We start from the raw sequence: 15561 nt of genomic DNA, 5'->3' as shown, positions 1-15561 counted from the left end.
TTGACAATTGGGGTAAAGTCACTTGCCTAGGGTCACACACATAGTAAATGTCGAGGGCCTGAAGGCACATTTGAACTCAGGTCCTCCTGACTCCAGGGCTGCTGCTCTATCCATTGCCCCCCCCCCACCTGCCGCCACTTTAGGAATTCTGTAAAGGCTTCCATTATTCAAAATTGTATAGTTTCATTTAGAATACCTAGATCTATCTCTCTTCTTGAGGATACCTAAAAATGAACAAGACTTAAGATTATAAAATGTGAAGGTTGTTTTCTTTTACTTTATAAAAGCAAAGCAAAAAACATTATGCCAGACAACAGACCATCAATATCCAACACACAAAAATTATGTTCTTTCATAAATGGATAAGTTAGAGGGAATAAGGGAGAATATAACTTTCTAATACTGTAAGTTACCAGAGAATTGGCAATCTGCACTAATAGAGAATTTTTCCACACCAGAAGTTCTTGAACCAGAAAAGATTCCCTTCCTGCCAGACCTTGAAATCTCATGCCTGTACCCCCCCCAAAAAAAGAGTGTATACAATTAGTGCACAAACATGAATATGATGACATAAAGGCAGAAGTATTCATTAAGGATTTGTAGGCTCAGGTTATTTTCCACCTCTGAACCTCACCACAGCCCCCTACCACCAAGATTTTTTGCTTAGGTCTGAAAGATAAGAGAATAACAGGATTTTACTTTTTCACCTGTTTTCCTAATGGTGATATTTTCTTTCTCTGAACAGCTCTAAGGGAGACGATTATCTATTGGCCCAACTGATTATCAGCTTTATTGAATCGTTTCCTGTGGATCTCAGAAATTTATACCATATTGAAAACTGTTTAATCCATCAAGTTAAAATTACTGTTCTTTGCAAAGTGAGCTTTAAGTCCTCGAAATTTAATATGGAATCTGATAGCCTCCTACTTATTAACATTATGATTTCTTTCAGTATTTTACTACTTGCTTATAAATACATTTTTGTTAAAACATAATAGCACATTCATGGTCACGATTGTATACAGGTACAAGTTGTTCACTTTCCTTAAACATTTGGAAGAAATACAAACAAAAACCATATGTTTTAAATATTTTGCAAAATACCTTTCTCTCTTATTCTCATATGTTTTGAACAATTTGGAGCTGGTACTGTGCCAAGGGCAGTACCACTTACCCCCTGGTTTTATGACAGATATTTCTTTATATTTTCATAAATACATTTTTCACATGATTTTTTTTAATCTAGTGTTAAATTGATCTTTTCTTTAATCGATATAGCAGTCAGGGCCCTTATGGATCTCAAAGTCCTCTAAGAAGCTCCCAGACTCTTAGGGCTAGAAGAAATCCTGGAAGGTCACTTGGTCCAACCTCTAGTCTTTAGGCAGAACTGTACATCAGCAATCCCAGACAGATGGGAATCTACCCAATTTTTGAAGCCTGCCAGAGTAGCAGACTGCCTGAGCTCCTTAAGTAGCACCTTCCAATATTTTAAAATCTCTATAATCAGAAAATTCTTCCTCATGTCTACCTTAAACCCCTCCTATTGTCAACAAAATCGATCTCCCCTTGTTCAGTCATCAACCTTAATAGAGACCAGCTGTCACTATTACCTTCAAATAATAACCATTCGTATCCTTGAAGGGCATTATTAAGTCACACCTTGGAAAAATAATCCCAGCTTACACCTTTTCTCCTGGGTCCATTTATTCAATTCATTAGTCATCTTTCTTGATTTCCTCTGAACTCCCTTCAAATTTTCCATGTCATTCCTTGGTTATTGAACTTGTAAGTGTTCACAGGACACTGGAAAAGGTATGCACAGTGTGTCTTAGCCAGCAGGTGCTGCATAATAACTACCTTCCTGGACTTAACTGACCAAGGAAAGAGTGTAATGGGACTGCTGTGGAATCCCAGCAAGGTGTTGCTCTGTCTTTCAGTGACCTGTAGCCAGCGGGGAGGGTGCTGCTGATCAAGCCCACTTGACATTCATTAATTCCTAATTCACTGATTACTTGGCTTCCCAAGATTTTATTGAGTGTATTGGAAATGGACGTCTTTTACCCCGTAATAGATTGATTCAAGAAATGAGTCATGAAAGTCCCTATCGTGGATAGTGGTGACTTAAAACTATCTTTTGCTTTTCAACATTTTTTAGTTGCTGTTAAATAAAGTCATAAGGACTAATGCTTAAACTTATTTGCACTAATTTATTAGTATTATAATAATACTCAGAACAGATATAATAATAATAATAGCTAGCATTTACATAGCACTTGAAGGTTTGTTTACAAAGCACTTTACAGATATCTCATTTTATCTTTACAAAAACTCTGGGATCTAGAAGTTATTATTGCCCCTGTTTTACAAGATGAAGAAATCAAGGCAGATAGGGGTTAAGTGCCTTGTCCAGGGTCATGCAGTTACTAAGTGTCTGACACCAAATTTGAGCTCAGGTCTTCCTGAGCTCTATCCACTGTGTCACCTAGCCAGGGAAAATACTAATTCATCAATTTTTTTAAAAGCAAGACACAAACAATACAAAGCAAGCTTAAGGTAATTCTGAATTAGAAATCTCTAGCAGCCAAAACCCAAAGAGTTATGATAAATTGTGTAAGTATATACCTTAGATATAGGGCTGGTAGGTGGCACAACAGATAGACTGCTGGGCCTGGAGTCAAGGAGACTCATCTTCCTGAGTTCAAATCTGTCCTCAGATACTTACTAGCTATGTGACCCTGGACAAGTCCCTTAACCCTTTTTGCCTCAGTTTCCCCATCTGTAAAATGAACTGGAGAAGGAAATGGAAAACCACTTTAGTATCTTTGTCAAGAAAACCCCAAATGGTATCATGGAGATTTGGACCCAACTGAAAAAACAGTGAACAATAATAAATATAACAATTGATACCAGCAAGCTCTAGTAATCCTGTTTTCCATCCTATCTAGTCTCTAATATTATATCTAATGTTCTTTCTAGTTCTCACAGTTTAATGGACTCCAAACCACTAGTTAGCAAAGAAAGTGATTTTAGCCTAGTATCTCGCTTCCTCCTTCTCCAGTCTCTTGATGTCACCATGCCAGAATTTGCGGATAAGAATAGTTATAAGAGAACACATTTGTACAAGGTAGATACTTGATGGACGTAGACATTCATGGAGTCCATTAAAGCAGTGGAGCTAGAAAGAACATTAGAGATAATATTAAGGACTAGAGAGACTAGAAAACTGTATTACTGGGGACTGCTGATGTCTAGGTGGAAGGGTAAGATAGCTTTGGTCTGAGTTCAATAGTTCTCTTACCCCATCCACTGTTCTATGTGTTGTTCAGTTGTTTTTCAGTCGTGATCTGACTTTCCATGACCCCATTTGGGTCATTCTTGGCATTCATGCTGGAGTGGTTTGCCATTTCCTTTTCCAGTTCGTTTTACAGATGAGGCAATTGAGGTAAATAGGGTTAAGTGACTTGCCCAGAGTCAAACAGCTACTAAATGTCTGAGGACAGATTTGAACTCAGGAACATGAGTCTTCCTGACTCCAAGCCCTGCACTCTATTTGCTATATATTTATACTATTTATCATCATTCCTAAGATCTTGGCCACTAGAGACTTCTAATCCAAGCTTAACTAATCTTGCTTTGTATTGTTTGTGGGTTTTGTATGTGAATATATAATATATACACACATATATACTCATATATGTTCATAGTATATAAATATATATACATTCATATTCCATACATATACATACTCATAGTATATAACACATATATTGATAACATAGATAAATATATTCATATTGTACATGCTGCACATGTACATTATTATATAAACTTATATTCATGGTATATCTAAACATCCATATATACACATATATTCATTTCATGCAGACATTCTTTCCCTAATAGAATGTAAATTTCTTGAAGTTAGGGACTGTTCCATTTCCACTGCCTACCATGGTTCCTAGCACACAGTAGGTGCTTGGTAAATGTTTATTAATTGATAGTAGCCCATAAATGTATATTGAATCTTTCTTAAACTAATTAGCTTTTGCTTTTTAGATTTTCTTTTCATTCTTGTTTAAAAATAAAAACAACCCCGGGGCGGCTAGGTGGCACAGTGAGAAAGAGTGCCCCCAGAGTCTGGAGGACCCTGGATCAGTCCCGGCCTCAGATACTTAACACCCACACAAAAAAAACTGGCTGTGTAACCTTGGGCAAGTTACTTAACCCCAATTTCTTTAAAAAAAAAAATAAAAACAACCCAAAATAGGAGTTGAAAAAAAGCAAAGCTTCTAACAAACAGTCCTAAAACTTAGCTGAAAGCTTTCTTGAGAGGTCCATGAATAAAGAAAGCCCAGGAAAAGACAGTCATTGAATCATGGAATCAATACCCTATAGATGGAAAGGGTCATTTAATCCATTTCTGACCCAAAGCATGAATCTCCTCTAAAACATCTTTGACAAATTGAGCTCTAATCTCTAGTTAAATCCCTCCCCGCCTTAAGGATTTGGTGGTCTTACTGCTTCAAATATAGTATAAAATAAAAGAATCCTGAATTAAACTAAATACTGGGCACTCTCTATTGTCAACAATTACAATGTAGTAACCAATTTGGGACTAGCTCCACTACTCCCTACCCTAGGGCAGTAGGTGATACAGTAGATATAGCAATTGACTTGGAACCAGGAAGACTCAGTTCATGAATTCAAATCTGGCCTCAGATACTTACTAGCTATTTGACCCTAGGGAAGTTACTTAACCTTGTTTGCCTCTGTTTCCTCATCTGTAAAAATGAGCTGAAAAAGGAAATGGCAAACTACTCCAGAATCTTTGACAAGAGAATCATAAATGGGATCACAAAGAGTTGGATACGACTGAAAAACAATACTCCCAAACCTACAGAGGTTTCTAATATATGTTCAGTACTCTCATTGTGATGATTTAGGGGATGGATAACTACCCAGGCCTGGGAGTTCATGAATATTTGCTATTAACAAGGAAGCTAACCAATAATTCAACTGACAATTAAGAATGTGATTGATGCTGAAGTTACACACACACATACACACACACACACACACACACACACACACACACACACACACACACACACTTCCATCCTCATCCCCAGGACTCTTTGATGCCCAGAGGAACTACCTCCTGATTCACGCCAAACACAGGAACATTCACTTCCTGATTCCGTCTTCATCTTACCACTAATCTGCCATATTCCCACATTTTGGATTTCCCTACCATCTTAATCATCTTGAGCAAACCAGCTATGACAATTACTCATCTTTGAAGAATCAGAGTTGGAAGGGATTTCAGTAGACATCCAACCCATACCCCTAAAAAAAGTATCCTTACTACCTCCTTCCTGGACATTGGTCATCCAACCTTTGCTTGAAGACTTGACCTACCCTCTGCTCACTACTTCTGGAAGCAGTCTATTCCACTTTTGTATGACTGTAATCATTAAGAAGATTATCTAATGTACAGCTTATTTGCCTCCACAAACTCTCCCCTTTGGTGCTGGTTCTGCCATCTGGGGTCCAAAAAGAACAAATTGATTTCTTCTTCCAAATAATAGCTCTTAAATCCAATATAGCTAGATATCCTCAGGCTCACTGTATCTTTTCCTCTTCAGATTCAATATACCCAGTTCTTTCAACCCATCTTCATATGGCATAGACTCAAGTCCAACCTCTCCCCCTAGCTTTTTGCCGTCTTGGTTATTCTCCTTGGGACATTCTCCAACTTATCAATTTCCTTCCTTAACCATGATGTCTAGAACTGAACATAATACTGCAGATGTGGTCTGACCACAGCATAACATAGTAGGATCATCACCTCCTCATTCCTGGAAGCTATGCCTCTTTTAATACAGTCCAAGGTCACATTAGCTTTTCTGACTGCCAAATCACACTGTTGTTGACTCACATAGTTGCCCAAGTTACAGTCAGCTCCTCAAGAGAGTTATTCCTGTCCAATTCTAGAAACTTTTCATCCTCTAAATCATAGATGAACAATCTCTTCCTCCATTTAACCCAGAAGACAGTGGTCGTGGACATTTTCCCCTTTCTCTGATCTATTTCTTCCATCCTTCTTCTCAGTTCTTCTGGGCCAAAGGCCTCCAGAAGGTTTGTTGAACTCCACATTTGAAAGTATTTCCCTATTGAACACAGCATAGCTTAATAAGTCAAACAAGGAAGCTAAAACCTGAGACTTTATGGGGAATGAACATAAAGCATCAAATTCTTAGACCTGCATTGAGTGGGGGTTAAAATTAAACCCAAAGTTAAAGTTAACCCCAAAAGATAGGGTAATATAGTAGCCTGTGAACTCCTTGAGAGCAGGGACTTGGAATGAGGACTTGGTAGCTGAGGCAATTAAATGGGCATCTCTCAATTTTTTATTCAGAAAATCAACCAGTATACAAACCTCCTTTGAAGGCTCTTGTGATAAAAAAAAAAAAAAGACACTGTGAACGTTAGAGGGTTACAAAAACGTAAGGAAAAAAATAAAAAAAATTAAAAAAAACTTAAAGAATTAGGTCATTTCTTCTCCACCTGCTCTGTTTCCCCTTATTAAGGAATATTTTAACATTTTACCTTGGCCACCTAGGAAATCATTCTCTATTCTTGACTCTTTTCTTCATTTTGCAAATAGGCACATTCTGTACTGTGCGTAGCACAAGTCTTGTTCCAATGTAACAGATTTTTCATAAAATGAAATTTGCTGCTGCTATTAATTGATTGATCAGCAAGCATTTTTTAAGCATCTGTTATCTAGAGAGTATATGAATGACTTTGGATATAAACACAATGGTGAAAAAGTCCCTACCCTCATGGAGCTTAGGTTCTAATCTGGAGACAATGTATACTTAGAAAAACCACACATTCATCCATGTATACACACTATATGCAACATGTGACTTGTATACAAAAATTAATACAAGGTAATTTTGAGAGAGAGGATGCTTGTAGCTGGGAGGGAGGATCAAAAAAGCTTGGTTTATATAGAATCTGCCAAAAAAGATTCTCAGGAAATATGACTTTAGTATGCATATAACTAAAACACATAACCAAAATTCTCTGGCTTCACAGTCAGAAAAATTAAAGACATGACTCTCTTTTGGAAAGTTGCTATTGAAAATTGTGTTTGGATGGATTTTTTCATTCTTTTCTCCATTTCTCAGCAATAAATTATGCCTGAATGAATTAACATAAGATATTCCAGGTGGCAGGGGAGGCTGTCTAAATGAAATGGAAGCAGAGTATCTCAGAGTTGAAAAGCCTGGGGCCAGGTCCAGAAATAGATTTTGTTGTGTCATTCATTCAGAAAAATGTGGCTCCCGTTGGCCCACCTTCCTGGATGCCTTTAGGGAGGTAATGTGGCATACTGAATAGACTCCTGAATTTTGAACACAGGACCTGTCACTTCTGTCACTTACTAACTCTGAGGCCATAAACAAATCATAGCCTTTCCAGCAGTGTTCCTATTACCTCACAGGATGATTTTAAAACTCGAATGAGATTGTGGCTATAAAGAATTTTATAAACTTAAAAGTATAAGTGTCAATTATTATTATTTATAAGTAATCCTTGAAGTTGTTCCCCCTTTTCCTTTTTAAATCCATCAGCAAGTACAGAGCAGGGGAAAGTGTCCTCAGAAGGGAAAAGTAGGCTTACATGACTCTCAGGGCCCTGCCTGGAAATATCCTCTGAGTCATGACTAGACATTGTAACAGAAAAAAATCTAGTAAGGTTTTAAAGTCAAAGAGCATAGGATTGAAGCAGAACTTGGAAAGCTGTTGGCACCAATCTTGCAAAAATTTCATTGTTTTGATCTTCTGACTCAGTTCACAAACATGATATTTCATGATCGACTAAGCCACTGAGTCACCACACCCTCCTCTTGGGGGAAAAATGTATATGATGTTACATTACCAAGGGGAGCACAATGGAATTTTTTTTAATGATAAGCAGCATATCTTGTTTTGAAATCTTGTGAAGCCTTTTAAAGGAATTTAATTTCTGCACAATGAAACTTCTATTTTCTTGTTGAAGGAGGTAAAACTCAAGAAGCTTCTGGGAGAAAAAAAAAAGCCTTCCTTTTAAGTCTCAAACTCTTCAGCCTCAGCATAGGGGAGCTCTCCTCTGCAGTGGACAAAGGGAACCAGGGCCTGTGGCTGGAGAGAGGCCAAACCTTTCCAACTTGAACCCAAGTGGGTGTACAGAATTATTTATGGCAGGTTTTGTATGCCTGTGTAGCACTCTGATTTCATACAGGGATGAAAAATGAGATCTGAAGAATAGAGAAATTAAGCTTCCAAGTTTAACCAGAAGTATAAGCAAATTTTTCACTGGGAAACTATCACTATCCTTAGCTTCTTTTCTGGGCAATCTTTCATAGTCCAGAGGCAAATTTTCCCCGAAATAGTGAAATATGGAGCCATCCTCCTCAAGAATCTTCTTCCAAGGTCTCATGTTGGCATGAAAGTGACCCTGACTTCTCAAGGACTATGCCAGACAAGCTATAGGAAGTCCTGCCAAGCTGAAAATGACTTCAAGTACAAGTCCACTGATATGTTTGTCCAAGGAGCAATTCAGCTAACCTTGGAGAGGTTTGTCACCAGAATGTCAAGTAAGGTGATGAATTTCTTGGCCGTGATAGTTTTCAAAGGCTTTTTAGTATGGAACATAGAGGTTATTGTCTTTAATGATGGAGGAGGTATCCACACGTGGGGCAATTAGGTGATACAGTAGATAGATTGATAGGCCTGGAGTTAGGAAGACTACTCTTCCCAAATTCAAATTCAGCCTCTGACACTTACTGGCTGTGTGACCCTGGTCAAGTAATTCAACTCTGCCTCAGTTTCCTCATCTTTAAAATGAACTAGAGAAGGAATGTCAAACCCCTCCATTATCTTTTTTTAAAAAAACAACAACAAAATAGGGTCATGAAGAGTCAGACATAACAACAACAACAAAAGTAACCATACCACTGAAATAACAGGTTATCAAAGGTTGGAAGGGATACTTACTGGGAAACACCAGTACTATGGTGTTTATTATATGCCCTTTATCTGACAGAAGATGGAGTACGATCTCATATATTCAGATCCATTGGAACCAAGCCCAATCTAGATAAGTGAAAAGCTGGGTATTCCTGAGAGAACATTCTTTCATATATTTATGTGCTGTTCTTTGTACCTAAAGATGATACTGCTGATCCCCCACTGACAGAGCATATGTTTCAGGTTGGTTCTCCGGTAGTGGTGATGGATTTCTGACATTCCATCAACACTCTCTTTCTCTGTTCCTCTTTTAACCAACAGGCGAATATTTGTAAGACAGCTTACAAGGGTAACGAAAATACCATCTCTGCATTAGTGTGCTGTAAGAAATGACAAACATGATGAATACAAAGAAGCATGATTCTCTGGCTTCACAGTCAGAAGAATTAGAGAAGTAAGCAGAGCCAGGAAAACAATATGTACAATGATTAAAACAGTGTAAATGGGAATAATAAAAAAGAATATAAAATTATAAGGAAAAAGTGGGATAAACGACACCTATCCCCAACCCAACTCCTTTGCAGAGGTGAGGAATTCTCATGTTTTTTGACAATTCTCAAAAGTCTCTTTTTTAATTTGTGCTCCCATCCAGAGTTTCTCCTGGGAACCTCTGTATTTGACTAATTTCTTTTCCTACCCAGATTTTCCCTTTGGAATATCAAAATATAGTTCATATATGGGTCTCTGAAGTTGTAGATAAAAGGGGCCTGACTCCTGGGCAAGCACCCAAACTAATAACATTTCTAGAAGATAAATTTTAACCCCTCAGAAAAACTACAAACATACACATACACACACATAACTCACAAGAGCCCATAAATATACATTACGTCCCTACTTCTCTTCAGTTAGTCTCACCTTTCTGCAAAACCTCTAACACTACCCTGTAGTTGAGAGTCTGCAGGAAGAAGCAGGCACTCCTTCAAAGTGGAACATACTTTAATTAGCCAGAAAGGTAACTACTTTTCAGTCAAACCTTCACAGTCCTAAAAAATATTCACAGTGGTAGCAGGCAAAGGGACAGGCTTACACATCCATTTTATGGCTTGTCCCTTGTTGACTCTCCAGCTTCATAATCATAAAGGTGCTCCTTTTCTCTACAGGACATACTGAAGCTCTGAGTCCTATCTCCCAAAGCCCAGCCCAGCCCAAATGCTGCCATTATAATAAAAATCCAAAGCTAGGAAAGCATCAGGGAATACATCTGAGATAAGGTACTATGAGGGGCAGCAGTGGTGCTCAGTGAATGTCAAGTGTCTTAAAATAAAGAGACTAGGTACACTTTGAGGACCTCTAAAGTCCTCAAGTTCATTTGCCCCATGTACCCACCACACTTAACACTGAAGGTAAAACCTGGGAATGTAAGCATCAAGCACGTATCCCTTTGTTTTAAATAAGTTTCCCTTAAAAGCACAGAGATTTACAAGGCATCAGTCACAAACAGGTTTTATTTATGTAGTAAATGACAAAGAAAAGACTCACACCAAATCCACACAGAGAAAAACAAGAAACACATTTTCCCCTGTTCCAGATACCTGTAAAGTACCTGGGATTTTTAGTGTTATTTTGGGTATGGTTGTAGTAAAGTGAATCAGAGTTTGTACCTCCTTTTGCTCACCATGATAGGTCATTAATTTCCTTTTGTTTCCAGCAAGCATGATAAACTTCCTTACCATTCTTGCTTTCTTATAGTGTCATAGTCTTCTATGTCAAATAACAGGTGCTCCTTCTACCCAAGGGATTATGCTGACTTAAATAGTTGAACCATTGGAGTTCAGCTGATGTCATTTCTCTTCCAATTCCTCCAAGTACTGGATGAGTCTGACCTATTATGCCATCCATTCTTTAGCACTGAGTCCCATGGTACCTTCAGGTAAAGAGTTCCTTTAAATTTTATTTTAACCACCTCCTTTTCTTGTTAGAGGCTCCATTTTCCACTCCTGGATAAATGGGGGGTGGGTTAATTCTTTTTTTTTTTTTAAGCAATTGGGGTTAAGTAACTTGCTCAAGGTTACATGGCCAGTTATTTCTGGGTGTGGTGCTGAGTGTCTGAGCCCGGGATTCGATCTCCAGGTCGTCCCAACACTGGAACCGGTGCTCTTACTCCCTGAGCCACCTGGCCGGCCCTGAGCAATTGGGGTTAAGTAACTTGCTCAAGGTTACACGGCCAGGTGTTTCTGGGTGGGTGCTAAGTGTCTGAGCCCGGGATTCGATCTCCAGGTCTTCTCAACACTGGAGCCGGTGCTCTTACTTGCTGTGCTACCTGGCCGCCCCTGGGTTAATTCTTTTTATTTTCTCTCAGTGTCCAGATACTAAGCCTCTCACTCAGGCAGCACCTGTAAGTCTCTAGGGGGTTGGGAAAAAAGTTGAAATTCCCTTCTCATTTGCCTTTCTCCCATCTTCCTCCACATGGCTCACTCAAGCCATGGAAATTATTCCCAGGTAAAGGTTCTCTGAAAGGAGGAAAGAAGGCTGTTCCCAGAGTCTGTATCTGCTGTATAGTAGAAAGAGGAGTAAAAGGGCAACCCTGGGGAATGATGGAAGTATGAATTAGAGACATAGTATTCTGTGAAGTAGTGGTCAACTAGCCATTCTCTATCTATCCTTACTTTGCTCTGTTACTCTTGCCGGGGGCCACAATACCTGCAAGCAAGGGAGAAATGGAAGGTGGTTTCTTCAAGTTTATGTCCACAAGGTGATGGGTATTTTTTTATTTCTTTTTCCTTTTTACCCATGGAGTATTCTACTTCCCATACTGACTAGTTTTCTGTGCTAGGAAAGTCATTGTGTATTTTAACTTCTGGGCCAGTGATATTTTAGAAGTTCTTCATTATCTCATTTACTTCTGTAAGGTGATAAATAGATATATAGATAGATAGATCTGCCGTGTAAATATAAAAGAAGGTTCATATGTATAGCATGTAATCTGGGATCTGGCCCCACCCTCTCCAAAAGAGACTGATTTTCATCTTTGTGAGGAGCAGAAAGATGACCATGTGGTTGGTCACATGCTCCTTCTCTCCTCTATTTCCAAGAGAAATATTAATCTATAATTATATCTATCTACCATACTGTAAATACCTGTAAGTCTAAGACTATAATAGGTTCAGAGTAAAAGGCAATATCCTTAAAAGCTCTCAAGAGGAGAGTAATAGTTAATTTAATATCACCAGTTTTTACTCCATCCCGCCAAATATTACACAAAAAGAGAAGTAGAAAATGGTGAATAAACCCATTTCTCCAAGTAAAAGAAGTGATCAGAATTTGGAGAAATGATTCACATTAGAATAAGCCAAAGAATCCAAAATAGTAAAGGATCTCTGAGTCTGGAAGCAAGATAGAACACCTCGGTTCAACTAAGGACAGAGAATGGTCACACCAAGGGAAAACCTGCTCTCCACAGTCTTTAGGGCTGCATGTACTAGAAGTCAAAAGACAGGTTGGAGTACCAGCTTCCTTTTCATGTCAATAGCTCCAAGGCCATAGTAACCATTAAAAAATTTGCACTCCTATCTTGCAAGTCTCAAGGTAATTTCTTCTAAGAAGTGTGTCTTAAATGTGTCTAAGAAATGCTTATATGTTTTTTTCCCATTACTTACACTCAGCTCACCAAAACTCAAACAGTTTTGTAACCAGTCACCTGTTTCTTCCTTCTAACTCACCTCTTTTGAAATCCACTACAGTTTCAGTGAGTGAAACTTTTATCTTCAGCTGAGAAGATAAAAACTCTACCTTTTACCACTCAATCTTTTTTTCATTTTTTTTCTTCAAATGCAAACAGTGGAGAGGAATTTGGTTTCAATCAGTTAATCATATACAAGCTCTTCCCTCTGTGGTACTTTTTATCCTCTTTCTCAGCAAAGAAACCATTAACATTTTTGGTGACAAACATAATTAATGTATCAAAAGACTATCATTAAAATCACATGATTATGCTTTCATTCTATGCTTTTAAAGGGTTTAAAACTTGATTTTCCAGAATTTAATTTTCTTTTCTAGTTTTTAATTTTTTAAAAACAGTTTTATCACTTTTTTTCATTCAGCAAGTATTTATTGAATAGATATGGAAAAGTCTTGAGTTCTTTCCATGTGATGAATAGTTGAAGGAATAGGGATATTTAGTCTTGAAAAGAAAAACCCCAGGGGTGACACACAGGGAATGAAGGCATGATTTTGAAGTACAGAATCCAGGAACAGCGCTAGAGAGGGAATGTAAGCCAGCCTGAGTCCACAAAATGAAAGCTCCAGAAGGAACTCACCAATGAAGGAAGGGGTATAATGTGCTATTTTTTTTTTTTTTGCTTTTTGGAGGGGGGAAGGTAGGGCAATTGGGGCTAAGTGAGTTTCCCAACGTCACATAGCTAGTTTTGTGTTGTGTCTGAGGTCAGATTTGAACTCAGGTCCTCCTGACTTCAGGGCCGCTGCTCTATTCACTGTGCTACCTAGCCTCCCATGGATAATGTGTTATTGGTGTAGTAGGATATCATAGACACAGTGATGAGTCAGGAGCCCTGAGTCTCAATCCATTTCTGCCACTAACTGACCTTTAATACCTTATTGATGCCACCACTGCTGGCTGACCAGCTCACAAAACCACCTACTAAAGTGCAGAAAACATAAATAAGGCAGGACATCCAGGAGACTCTTGGAGCTAGATTGCATGCGCCCCTCATAGAGTTACATCTTTTCAAGAGCTGCAACCAAGAATGCCATTCAGAAGCTGCCTCTTCTTTTAAAAGTCACAAGATTGTTAGTTCTTCTAACTCAATAGGCAGCCAATCAGACTTCCAACAGATGAGTTCTAGCTGGCTAGAAAGGAGGTAAAAATCACTAAACTTAGCACTGAGGATTCTCCACAATTTATTCTATAGGCTATGAAAATTTATAAAAAATATTGCATCTTGGGGGGCAGTTAGGTGGCTCAGTGAATAGAGCACCGGCCCTGGAGTCAGGAAGACCTGAGTTCAAATCCGGCCTCAGACACTTAGCACAAAAACTAGCCATGTGACCTTGGGCAAGTCACTTAACCCTAATTGCCCTCCAAAGAACAGAGAGAGAAAGAGAGAGAGAGAGAGACAGAGAGAGGCAGAAAGACAGAGACAAAGAGAGAGAGAGAGGGAGAGAGAAATATTGCATCTATTGAATCCCCCTGTCCTCTTCCACTCCTGCTGCTAATCCCTAATTTGGGTCCTTTTCCCTTTATGGACTACACAATACTCTCATCTTCCCATATCCAGTCGCTATACCTCCTTCCAATTTGGATGAGTCTTCCTGAGACACTGTCATCTTTACTCAGTCACTACCCTGGCCTACCTGTTTCCCATAGAATAAAGTCTGGAATCTTTAGGCTGAATGTAGAGCCATGGGCTGCAATAAAACTGCTATGCTGTGTAACCCCGTTCTTTTTTTTCTCAACAATTATCTCAGGTCTTAGATCACTAATGATCTCTTTATGTTCCTAGCTGCCATGCCTTCCCTTATATTACTAGGATTCCCTAAACGTCAAATCCCTTGTGGTGAGACCATAATGGTTTTCATCTGACCACCCTATCTTTCCTACCCTCACAGGTATTTAAAAGGTTATTTACTAAGAAGAGTTAGGGGGAACATACAGTGAGGACAAGAACAGGCATTGCTAAGGTAGCAAATGGAAATGTGAGGGTTGTTCAAGTTGCAAAGATTCTTACATTTTAATCCTACCACAGGACTTTCTTGCTTAACCACTACCTGATTTTGTCTTTTCTACTTAAATGGGTTTCTGTTCACTTGCTCTAGATTGGATCTGAAGATCATAGAATGAAAGCTAGAAAGGACCTTAGAAGCCATAGAATTGGACCCCTTCATTTTATTATAGAGGAAACTGAGGCACAGAGTGGCAAGGTGAATTCATCAGGGATCTTGCAGCTAATGTCAGAGGTGGGATTTGAACCCAGATCTTTCTAACTCCAAGTCTAGTGTCCCATTCACTCTGCCATGCTGTCTCTCATTGGCTAGCCAGAACTGCAATTTCTGAGACTTCTAGAATCTACTTACTTCTCTAAGTTCTCCAAGCTAGTGCCTAGGTGTTTTTTTTTTCTGATAGGCTGTAGGTTCACCAGCTCACTCAGTTAAAAAACATTTATTAAATGCCTACTATGTGTCAGGTACTATGCTAAGTGCTGGACTCAGTCATTTTACCTGGATTACTGATCCTGACCCCCTCATCAATGCCTGAAAAAGTATCTTCTCCCTGCCCTCCTTTCCTCCCAACCCAGCCAAAATCAAAACCCTCTCAAGAAAAAAAGGGACTTTTCTAGGGTGAGGCAATCTAAGGCATAGGCAACCTCTCTTCTACAGTTCTGAAAATTGAGCCCTTCCACAGCATTTCTCTTCTAATTCAACTGGCCTTTGAAAAGACCCCACATATTAGCCAAGCTAATCTTCACCCTATTTGCAGGAGTCTCCATACTTATGGCCTTTAGAATCTCTCTCTCTCTCTCTCTCT

General features: G+C 38.8%; 1 protein-coding gene across 2 annotated transcripts in view; it reads left to right on the top strand.

Moving 5' to 3' along the window:
* The window catches only part of ADAMTSL1 (ADAMTS like 1), a 1086428-nt gene that overhangs the window by 642064 nt on the left and 428803 nt on the right, over positions 1–15561 (top strand). The gene's annotated exons all lie outside the window — the stretch shown is intronic.

The sequence above is a fragment of the Petaurus breviceps genome, unplaced genomic scaffold, assembly GCF_028583685.1.
Source record: "Petaurus breviceps papuanus isolate PSGF00001 unplaced genomic scaffold, PetGlider_PUasm1.0 187, whole genome shotgun sequence".
In the NCBI taxonomy this organism is placed as follows: domain Eukaryota; kingdom Metazoa; phylum Chordata; class Mammalia; order Diprotodontia; family Petauridae; genus Petaurus; species Petaurus breviceps.
Note: the sequence above shows the minus strand (reverse complement) of the source record. Positions and strands in the feature narration are given on the sequence as shown.